The following is an 11,262-nucleotide window of genomic DNA, read 5'->3' as shown; positions in this document are numbered from 1 at the left end:
GGGACATAGCTTTAAATTAAGGGGTGGTAGGTATAGGACAGATGTTAGGGGTAGATTCTTCACACAGCGGGTTGTGAGTTCATGGAATGCCCTGCCCGTATCAGTGGTGAACTCTCCTTCTTTATGGTCATTTAAGCGGGCATTGGATAGGCATTTGGAAGTTATTGGGCTAGTATAGGTTAGGTAGGATTCGGTCGGCGCAACATCGAGGGCCGAAGGGCCTGTACTGCGCTGTATCCCTATATGTTCACCTCATTTGTGTGTTTTGCAGCTTTGAGGATTTTGAAGTTGTCCCCTTTCTACAAAAGGCCCGTGCTTTTGCAACATTGTAGAATAGATACAGTACAATAACAGCCGATGCTGATTCAGTCTACTTATCCAGATATTGACCGCTGGAAACAGCACTGAGCACGCTCCTCGATTCTGGAAAACAACTTTCTCATAGATATTGTTACATTCCCGCTCTCATGGTTATTTTCATTCCATCGGCTTCTGTTTTGCACGGAATCCAATTGAATAGATCTTGTCACTGTGTCATTTCTTTCCATGTGGTCAGATCTTGTGAACATGATATCACAGTGGGATTGTAAATGCTTGAACCAGTCGAGACTGTTCACTTTCCCATATCCAATTTATCCCCAGGTTGTGTTAAGATGATGGTCTGAATCGCTTCCTTCTCTTCCCTGTCACTCTGGGATGATGTGAGCTCTGAACTCTATGATCTGAACTGCAGCAAACGTGGAAAAATGTATACACATCAGCTGCGTGAACGATGGGACTCGCTGCAGTAACATCCCATGCTGATTCAGACAGCAGAAGCCTCCCCGTGACTTCAAGAAGCCCAGATACTGTTCCCGAAGAATGGGGAGAGATTCACTTTTTCCTCGCAGTTCTGCATTTTCTATCTGCCTCAGATCGCATTATTTGGACAAGGGTTCCGAAAAGATGATTTCTTGTGCATGCATGATCTCCCTTTTTTTACACCTTTCCAGAATTTCTATACTTCCCACTCCTGCCAGACCCCTACCCCGCTCCACAAACCCGTGTTTGATAGGGAGCTGAAGACCACGTTCAAGCTGCTCCCCACCAACACTGCGTGACAATGGAAGATGAATTCGTCCAGTTATCAATGAAGACCGCCCTGTTCCGGGAAAGCAGCTAGCACAGCCTCCTGGAAGAAGCGACTCAGAATGGAAAGGACCTATGTTGAAAACTCTGTGCTTCTTTCACTCTGAAACTACAGCAATAGCCTTAGTTAACCAAAAAAAATCTCATCTAATTAATGGTTACCACGTCTAGCGCCATTCTGGCTCGTTTGTCTCGGGTGTTATATTGCCTCAGACAGTTGACATACATGCGAGAGGCCTCAGGTTCACCTTGCGGATGAGTTTTCGAATTTTTGACTGAGACGATATAATTTCGATGAGATCGAGTTCAGATAAAGATTCCAAAGCTTGAAAACATACACAAGCAAGTTCACGAACCGCATCTTCTCGGCCGTTGCTGCTCTGAGAAATGGATTGTCTAGCTTGAAATAATGCTGATCTTGCCAATGTGGGTTTTGCTGGGCGCACGTCCTTATACGTAGTAACCTGAATTCCTGAGTATGGTCAAATTTTTCTTTTCTCACGCTGTAATCTGCATGTCCTTGATTACTATGATCCGCCTTTACCAATCGCAAACAAAGCTTTCCACTGTACTTAGGTCCATGTGATAATCAATCAATCAAAGCACAGTCATTTCCTCATTGCGTGGAGCCAGCAGAGCGAAGGTGGGCTGTATGGCCTCAGTCTGCAGTGTGACACATTTTCTGATTCTGATTGAAATTGCAATTAAAACAGCAGAATTTGGGAAGTTACAGGGTGGTTATATTGACACAGCCGGGACACATCTGTGCCACAGTATATCACACAATAACAGTGAATATCTTTTGACATCATCCTCGAAGGTACACGCTACAAAAACCTGAAGACTGCGGGAAACTGCTGTGGTCAGCGATAACAGAGCGGCCCAGAGGGATAGTGTTAGGCGCATAATCCATAAAATTAATGAATGAAAAGTATCCTTTGCTCGATGACAATTCCGGCTTTCAATGTGTGCAATGCCACTGCCAGAATTTCGCTATAACAGTGCTCCGTTCTTCGCATTACATATTGATGAGCCTTCTACGTCCTTACACTCAATGGTATCTGAAATAGATACACCCGCCACATTTATACATTTGAGGAAACACACGTTTGAAGTTATGGAAGCATTTTTTTGGCGTTCTCTGTTGGTCTCTTATGACCTGATTCGCAAAGTCACTTGCCTGAGCTGGGAATACACTGGCGAAAGTGAGAGAAATCAGTGGTGGCGTGTACCATGCCCATGACGCCTTGCAGTTATTCCCCACCTGTGCCTCACAGCAGGGTCCTCCGGTGAAACGAACAGCTGTGAATGACATGTGGATCAGTATGTTGGAGACAGCATTGCGACACAGACACAGTTTACTATTATTAGAACAAGCACTACGAATGATGAATAACCTCAGAGAGAAGCAAGCGATAAAGATTTGCCGTGGACTCGATGGGCTGAACGGCTTCTGTCGGCAAGTGAATGACGTCACACGTCTCTGCCGTCCCTCTCCCTGTCTCTGTGACAGAGTGGTTGAGGGATAAAAATAATGGCTCTCTTTTAATCCTCCCTTCCACTTTGGACTACCTGCAGCCCCGCACCTCCTGGCTGTGGGGCTGGTTCTCAGCGAGTGAGTATTTCATTCGGAGTCACTTCATCTGGGAGTTGGGACTCAGATGTTAACTGATGCCCGATTGCAGCAAAGAAGCCGACGCCTCTGAAACAAAAACCTTTCAGCAGGATTGTTCACCGAAGATTGATTCTGAACATCAAATGGGCAGCACAAAAATGCACGTATTTGAATTTTACTCAGGGAGGAGAGTCCACAGCCCATTTCTTTCTTTCCCACCAGCTCAGCCTCTTTCTCTCTCTCTCAAATAAATGATATTTGGAGGAAGTTCGCAATCAAAGTTGCTAAGTTCCAGCGGTGCTCTTACACCTGGCTGTGCCGGTGAGAGGAAGCTTCAGAGCATATCCACACGTACATCCCCTCATAATGCCTGCAAGTGGAGGGAAATGGCGGAATACTCTGCTAATAGAGGCAGCTCAGTCCACAGGGATGGGATAAATAGCAACGTCCCGCGTGGGGACATTCTGCAGATCAGACACAGTGCACTTTATCATTAGGATCGTACCAGAGTGAGAGTGCTTGAGAAGGCCAATCAGTCACTCGTACCTGATGCCAACTCGGGAGTTGCAAAAGATTGGTGAAAGTGGAAACACTAGTGATTTGTTCACGTTTCCAGTGTTTCCGTGAAGCAGGAAGCAGAAGAAGATACATTATGAAGCGATTGAGATCTGAATACAGGAGCAGAAAATAAGTTGTACAGCGCAGAGGAGAGCTTTGAAATATTGAATTCTGGTTTATGGGGCGATCATGCTTTCACTCGGCCACGCTGCTACAGAAGGAACTATGTCAGCGTCTCTCAACATTGTGATATCACAGGCAAATGTCGCCGTTACACTGCAGGAAATTCCTTTTTCCAATGTGAGGGCAGTCCCAATGTAAAGTAGCTTACATGTCAAATCCGTTCACATAAATAATTCCACTGGACCTCAGTGTGTTGTATTGTCTCCTTTCCACTTTACGTGTCATTGTGCCTGCACTGAAGGAACATTGCTCCTTCTGTGTGTCTTTTACAATCTGGGTGATGTTGGGCAGTTATATTGACCCATCTTCTGACAGAATTTTCCACTTCACTTCAGCCCGCCCTAACTTCGCTATCTGATCCCATTCCCGTTGTTTAGGTGTTAAACGCTCGTCTCAGATCCAGCCTGCCCTCACCCAAAATAAATGGAAAACTCAGTCACACTGCGATCACTGCAATCGAGGGATATCTTCACTCCAAGGTCATTGATAATTCCAAAGATAAAGTTAGGACTGCAGATGCTGGAGATCCGAGTTTGTAGGGTGATGCTGGAAAAGCACAGCAGATCAGGTAGCATCCGAGGAGCAGGATAATTCAAGTTTCAGGCTTCAGCCCTCATCAGGAATAAGGCTTGTGAGTCGGGGCTAAGAGTTGAATAGAAGTGGTGTGGGTTTGAGGGTAAATAACTGGAAAGCAATAGATGGATGAATAGGAGGGAGAAGATAATAGGTCAGAAGTGGCAGTGATCGAATGGGTCGAAACGGCGGTGGCGAGTTGAAGGCTTGGGTTTGGGGGAGCGGAAATGTGGAAACTGTTCGAATTCACATTTATCCCGTGTGCTGTTAGGATCCCAAGCCGGAATGTGTGGCTTTACTCCTCCAGGCGTTGGGTTGTAACGATTTGGCATTGGAGGAGATCCAGGACCTGCATATCTTTGACGGTGTAGGAGAGAGAGTTGAAGTGTTTAGCCATGGGATGGTGAAATTGGTGGGTACATGTGTCCTAGAGATGTTCTCTGAAATGATCTGCAAGAAGGTGTCCTGTCTCCCTGATGAAGAGGAGATCACACTGGGTGCAAAGGATGCAGTAGATGATATTGGTAGCTTTACAGGTGAAGCTCTAACGGATGTGGAATGGTCCCTTCGCGTCTTGGTGGGAGATGAGGGGAGTGGTGTGGGTGCTAGTTTCACCCTTCCGTTGGTGCCAGCGAAAGGTACCAGGAGAAGGTTGTGGGTTGGTTGGGGGAGTTGTGGACCTGAAAACGGGATCGTGAAGGGAATGGTCTTTTTCGAGTGCTGGCAGGGCTGGGTAGCACAATATATCTCTGGTGATGGTGTCTGTTTGGAGGTGGCATCAGTGGCAGAATATGATGCGTTTTATGCGGAGGTTGGTGGGTGGAAGGTGAGCACCAGGAGGTTCTGTCCTTGTTGAGTTGAGAGGCCTGGGGTTCAAGGGTGGTGGTGTGTGAATTGGCGGAGATGCACTGGAGGGCGTTGTTAACCACGTGGGAAGGCAATTTGTGTACGTAGAAGAAGGACACCAACTGTGCCTTTCTGAACTGTAATTGGTCATCCTGGGAACACATGTGGTGGAGGCGGAGGAATTGTGAGTAAGGAATATCGTTTTTACACGAGATAGGGTTGGAGCAGATGTTGTCTAGATACCTGTGGGAGTCGGTGGGCTTGCAGTATATGCCTATAATTAGTCAGTCGCCAGAGACGGTGATGCAGAGGTCCAGGAAGGCGATGGAATTTGCCAAGATGATCAGGATAAATTTGAATTGTGTGTGGAAGGTATTGGTAAAGTTGGTGAGTTATTGAACCTCCTCGTTGGAGCACGAAGTGGCGCCAATACATTCATTAATGTAGCAGAGGAACAGGTGGAGGATGGTGTCTGTGTAACGGTGAAAGATGGACAGTTCTGCGTATCTGACAAACAGGCAGGCATAGCTAGGTCCTATGCCGCTGTCCATGACTACCCATTTCGATGGAGGAAGTGGGAAGATTGGAAAGGGAAGTTCCTGATTGTGAGGACCAGGTGGATGAGGATGTCCGTGGAAGGGTACTGGTTGGGATGGTGTGAGATTAAGAAATGGAATGCTTGCAGACTTCTGTCATGGCAGATGGGTTTGTACAGGGACTGGATGTCCATGGTGAACATGACGCGTTGGGGGCCAGGGAAACGAAATTTTTGGAGGAGGTAAAGAGCATAGGAGTGTCACGAATATAAGTGGGCATTTCCTGGACTGGGGAGATAGGATTGTGTCGAGATAGGAAGAGATGATTCGGATGGGACAGGCGCAGGCTGAGACAAAAGGTCGACTGGGGAAGTCAGGTTTGTGAATCTTAGGAAGGAGGTAGAATCGGGGAGTGCACGGTTCACGGACATTGAGGTTGGAGGTTGTGGTTGGCAGATGCCCAGAGGTGATGTGATTGTGGATGGCCTGGGAGATGATGGTTTGGTGATGGGAGGAGGGGTTGTGATCGGGGTCAGTCAGAGGAGGTGCCTGCGAGTTTGTATCTGGCTTCAGTTTTGTCCCTCAACCCGACTCACAAACCTAATTTCTGATGAATGGCTGATACCTAAATCGCCCATTCTCCTGCTCCTCAAATGTTGCCTGACCTGCTGTGTTTTTCCAGTACAACACTCTCTACTCATTCATTTCACACTAGCATGTCCATGCTGTCTGTTTGATTCTCGAGAGCACTGTCCTCATGAACTGTGACAAAATCTGCCAATCTGAAACAAAAACAGAAATTGCTGTAAAATCACAGGTGTGCAGGCATCATCTGTGCAGATGAATCACAGTTAACGTTTCACATCCACTGAGTCCATCTCTCCACAGATGCTGCAAGACGTCCTGAAATTTTCCAGCAACGTCTGTTTTTGTTTGATTTTCAATATCAGCATTTTTTTTCTTTTATGTTTTCTTATTTTCTGCCAAAAGATTTGGCTAACGATTACGTTAAATAGTTTAAATATGACTGCGATAGAACGGCCAGTTTCCACCAGCCCGCTACTTTTATTTGGTTCACGTGACCAATGTCTTTCCACTTGTTCACCGCACCCTACAGCTGCACTGCATATAAATTGACAAAATTGGGGCATTCTCTCGGATTGGTAATCAGGAGCGAGATTGATTGAAATTGTTGAAAATGTAAGATAAATTGAGAAAATACAGGATATTAAACGGGAAACTGAAAGGGAAAGAGAGAACAGCGAATGACAGCTTTTTGACAAAACTGAAATGTAATTCCTCAAGATTCAGAAAGTGTTTCATCCACAAACATACCACAATGCGGACTGTAATTATTTGGGACAACCAATGCAAGCAGATTGCAAAATCTTAGTTTTAAAATCTTACTGCAACTCTTTTGGTTTTAATGAACGCACACATGGGATTCGGTGCTGTTATGATCCCCAAAACCGGAGAAGGAAATCTTTGCCTTCGAGGATACGTGTGGAATGTTCACTGATTTATCCCAGTAATGGCAGGACTGTCCTCTGGAAGCATATGAGTAAAATTATTTAATGTTCCATGGAGTATCGAATGAGTGGTGAAGGGAATGTCTCCACTCACAAATTAATCATTCAGTTGAATTCAATACAGGGACACATGTAATGACGAACAAGTTGAACAAGGACACGGACATACAATGCACATTAACTATGACAATTACTCTGTGAAAACTGTTGATTTCAGATCCACGGTGGCCTTTGGTGATGGCATTTGCTGTCCAGAACCAGTCTGCACTGGAATGACTGGAGACACACTATGAAGTATTTGAACTTCAGTCGCCTTTAGAAATAGCTGAGACTCACTCAGGGCATGGGGAGAAGAGATGTTGACCTCATAAACCTTTCGAACATTTCGTGGAAGAATAAAGGGAGTGATAGATAATTTTCGTCTCCATAGAGACGATGTTCACGAACTGGATAGATAATTATTTACCTTATTGGAGTTTATACATAGAGGCGTCATATTAAAAAAGCAAAGAGTTCATAGTGTAACTGTGAAATCTGTACGTCACCCTCAGTGGGAGCATTGTGTGCAATCCTTGTCCTCATGCTCCACCAAAAACATATACAGAGGCACAGACTCTGTTTCCTGGATGGCAAGATATTAGAACGCCAATGACGTTGTTTACTGAGACATAAGGACATCAGAAAGAATACAAACGGGATGATAGAAAGAATGAAGGAGTTTATTCACAAGATTTGGAAATGCTGGTGCAGAAATAAGCAAGTTTGAATTAAACAAATGAGATTTTCACAAAATGTGAGGGTTGAATGACTAAATCGGGGAAACTCCTTCTTTCGTGTGAATCAATAACTTTAGTTAGAGCTTCAAAACCATTAGTGAATGTTTGGATGAGAGTTTCTTCCACTCAATAGAGTTAGTCAAATCGTGAACGACTTTCCAGAAATAAAGTGTAGAATCTGATTTCACAGTGTTTTAAAAGATACCCGAAAAAACATACAAGGAGAAAGTCTTACATTGAGAGAAATTCAGTGTCGTTGCGTAAAAATTTCGAATTTGGTTGACTTCAGACACAAAGACATTTCATGAACACGTACAACTGAATAAGATTGAGTATAAAAAGTTCATGGATTGGTAAGGTGTGGCGTATTATTCAAGGTGAAACTCTGTAAATGGAGCTGATGTCCTAAAATAACCGCAGACAGAAGTTACATCCTAATGATAGGAATTGAATCGTCAGTTGGAATTTAAAGATTTGACCACATTCACATGATGCTATGTATATTTCCTACATTCTTAACTGAACCCAAGAAATGCACCAAGAAGACTCTGTCGTTTTGTGTTGTTAACCCTCTGTACTTCTCTGCAGTACGCCATTGAAGATAAAATCTGCTCAAACCAACATTCAATTCAATACGAAATTCAAACGGTCCTGTGTGTGTTTTTTTTTCTTTTGATTATTGCAATAACCTTTGTGAGTTTGTAACAAACTGCATAACATGAAACCAGTTCAGCATCTATTTTCCCGGAATTTAACGCAGTGCACATGTCAAACGTTATTCATCTGCTGAAAAATCACCTTCAGCTCTCTCTCCATACCTGTCTTTAACACGTTTTAAGTCCTTGTTTGTTGATCAAGGAGTCATTATCCAGAAAAGGACGTTTGCCAATCCACAAACACGGATATTTTCCCGTAAACTTGGCTTTGCTCAATATCACCTTCCATCCGTACCCCTCAAGACAATGAATAATTGAAGCTGCTCCATGTGAGGCTCAAATTTAAAACTTCGGGAGAGCACAGCCCATTATACTGGCACAGAGATACTGTGCACTGCCCACCTGCAGCACAGGAGCAACACATTAATGCTTACCTCCACATTCCTGGTTGTACCTTAACGTTTGGGAAACTGAGTTTCTCTGATTCCATGGCTAGTAACGATCATCTTCACCAGTGGTTCTGTACCTGAGTGAGGGAAGTGGTGAGCTACTCATTGCAAAGATGGGTAGATTGTTGAAATATACAAGGTCAACATTTGCCTTCACTAACCAATATACATTTTATTTTGTTTTTTATCTGTAGAAATTTTAACATTTTCATCTTTAACAGACTCAATGACAGATCTCCATTGTGACTCTGGCATCAAATTCCAAAGTGTGCACCCCCTCTGAATTCTTCCACACAGTCCGTTGTTTGGGAAGTGTTCCTGTTGTGGGAAATGCACTTCCCCATGTGTCAAATGCTGCTCCCAGCATTCTCACCGGTACTTCACTCATTTTCCTTCTGACACTTGCTCACTGTGTTGCTGTAATCATACAGTGACTTGTTGTAGCATGGCCCAGGAAAAGGACACAGATCAAGGTTTTTGCATTATTGAATTCAATTGTCAGTTTAGCCTCATTTAGGATTTTGAAATTGTCTGTTCTGTACACAGGTGCGTGTCAAAAATATCTGAACGGAAGAAAGGTGTTCCGAATAATGACATTGAGCACTATGCACTCTCCTCCAGTCTGGAAAACAATTCCTCACAGGCAATTTAATAGACAATAGACAATAGGTACAGGAGTAGGCCATTCTGCCCTTCCAGACAGCACTACCATTCATAATGATTGTGGATGATCATTCTCAATTAGTATCCTGTTCCTGCCTTATCCGCATAACCCTTGATTACACTACCCTTATGAGCTCTATCCAACTCTTTCTTGAAAGAACACCTCCTGCTTTTTCGGGTTCTTCATTCCGTTGACTTTAAATATTCACAGAATTCAACCGACTTTGTTACATAGTCTTTTCTTCATTTTTGTTCAGATCACTGTGAACAGAGTGTCACAGTGGGAATGCCGTTGCCCCACAACCCAGATGTCAGACCATAGTCTTGGGACCGTACTGTGCTACTTCGCATTTCACTGGACCAGGGAGAAATACCTACTGTTCTGCATGATCTACGCAATTCACTTATTCATAAGTTCATACACATCCCAACCTATGTGACGAGGTGGCCGAGAGGTTAAGGCGATGGACTGCTAATCCATTGTGCTTTGCACGCGTGGGTTCGAATCCCACTCTCGTCGCTGTTTTCAATGTTGCTATTTTTGTATGTTGACACCTATCTTATTGAAATTGGAACTCCAATGGTCAATTTATATGCATCAACGCTATCATAAAATCTCAAGGAATAATTTGAGTCAGTTGCCTAAACTGCATTGAAACGTAGATCACATTGGGATAATGAAAAGCAACGCGATTTTCTTTTTCAAGTCGATCAGCTGTGACCTTTTATCGTATGAAAGAGATCCAGGAAAACCAAATAACAAGAGATGTGAAGGGCGTGTTTATGTAATGGGATTCTTAATGACTGTTTTGTCAAATGAAATCTGGAACAGGTTGAGTAGAAGTGATTGATCTTAGTGAGAAGAGCACAGAGAGACAGCACAAAATAATGGAAATATTTCAAAAGGGGCAGGGCGTGGGTGTAGGGGCACCGAGAACTGGCTATAAATGCACAGTAGAGAATTGCCGATGTGGGTGCCATGCATAAGTACGGAAAGACTTACACATTGCTCTCTTCCTCGCCCGTTGCTCTCGCCATTGATGAAGGCTGTGAACAAGGCACAGATAAACACAAGATGTGGGAATCAAGCTCCAAAACGTTATGCACACACTGGATGCATTACATTGAACTATGAACAACTGGAGAAGTCAGCATGTTCACTGTAGGGACTGAACCTAAACTGTGTATCAATAATCGCAAATTCATGCAGCATTAGCACGAAAAATGATTTAGTGTGTCTTTATACGCATGTCATTAATAGACGTTTTGTTCTAATATCCGTGTGGTTGAAAGAAGAGGACACCACATGTCAAGATGGATGACAACGTAACCAAGTTTGCTTTGAAATTGAGATCCATTTCATCATTGTACACAGTGGACAAGTTCATTTTAAATAATACAAACCACATTCCCTCACCTGGAATAAAAGTGTGATTTCATTACAAACATTGCCCTTGCTAAGTAGCAGTTACTCAATATGAAAAATATGATGTAATTTTTATTGAGCATACATCAATTAGCACCATGATCTAACTTCGGATTGACTGCAATATGCACATGATAAACAATATTCAAGAAAGAATGTCTTTTGGAAGTAATGATTCGGTGCTGACGAAAAATAATATTAAATTCACATGATGCGGATATTCCACCAATAACTCCAATGTTGGAAATGGTCACTGACCACTATTTATAAGTTGGTATAGAGGTGTGTGAGTTGCAAGGGTTGGGAGCTCCCACCTCATCTGGA

General features: G+C 43.6%; 1 non-coding gene across 1 annotated transcript; it reads left to right on the top strand.

The window, feature by feature from the left end:
• Positions 1–9,950: 9,950 nt before the first annotated feature.
• On the top strand, positions 9,951–10,032 carry trnas-gcu (transfer RNA serine (anticodon GCU)). Its single transcript has one exon. It is a non-coding gene; the product is annotated as a tRNA-Ser (tRNA).
• Positions 10,033–11,262: the final 1,230 nt, after the last annotated feature.

This window comes from Hemiscyllium ocellatum, chromosome 49 (assembly GCF_020745735.1).
Source record: "Hemiscyllium ocellatum isolate sHemOce1 chromosome 49, sHemOce1.pat.X.cur, whole genome shotgun sequence".
Classification (NCBI taxonomy): Eukaryota; Metazoa; Chordata; class Chondrichthyes; order Orectolobiformes; family Hemiscylliidae; genus Hemiscyllium; species Hemiscyllium ocellatum.
This window is presented reverse-complemented; position numbering and strand designations above follow the sequence as displayed.